Below are 554 nucleotides of genomic sequence, written 5' to 3'. Positions count from 1 at the left end.
GTTTGTTCAAATCAGGGTCAAACATTTTGTTGTTGGGTCTCTTAAGTTTCTTAATTTAGAACAGTCAAGACCTCCCCCGCCCACACACACACATTCAGCGGAGTCGGTTTTCCTGCATAGTGTTCCACAGGCGGGATTTGCGCCCTCATGTGGTCGAGCAGCTTGGCCCGTGGCTGCCAACCCGGTTCTCCTCTAGGTCCAGGCCAGACTCTCTTGGCAGGAGTCCTGCACCCGCGGGTGGGGCAGGGGCTCGCTCTGTATTGACCCCCACCAGGAGGCAGTGGCATCCATTATCTCTCCTCCAGCAGTGCTAAGATCGTTCGCCTTTTAGTGGACAGAGCTAGGTAATCCGTATTTTTGAAAAGAGAAATCAAGAGTTCATATCAGTAATTTCAACGGCAACTTTCTATTTAAAGTTTTTATTGCTAAATAGAACAAAAATAGGTAAAACAGATGTGTAGTTTCCAGTTAGGGCACGTGAACGTTCTCCGAGGGCAGGACCTGGGGTTTGCTAGCCATTCCAGATGCCCCCACGGTCAGCACCCCGTCCTGGC

Source organism: Pteropus vampyrus, unplaced genomic scaffold (assembly GCF_000151845.1).
Source record: "Pteropus vampyrus isolate Shadow unplaced genomic scaffold, Pvam_2.0 Scaffold12291, whole genome shotgun sequence".
In the NCBI taxonomy this organism is placed as follows: domain Eukaryota; kingdom Metazoa; phylum Chordata; class Mammalia; order Chiroptera; family Pteropodidae; genus Pteropus; species Pteropus vampyrus.
The sequence above is the reverse complement of the archived record's forward strand: the minus strand, read 5'-3'. Positions refer to the sequence as shown.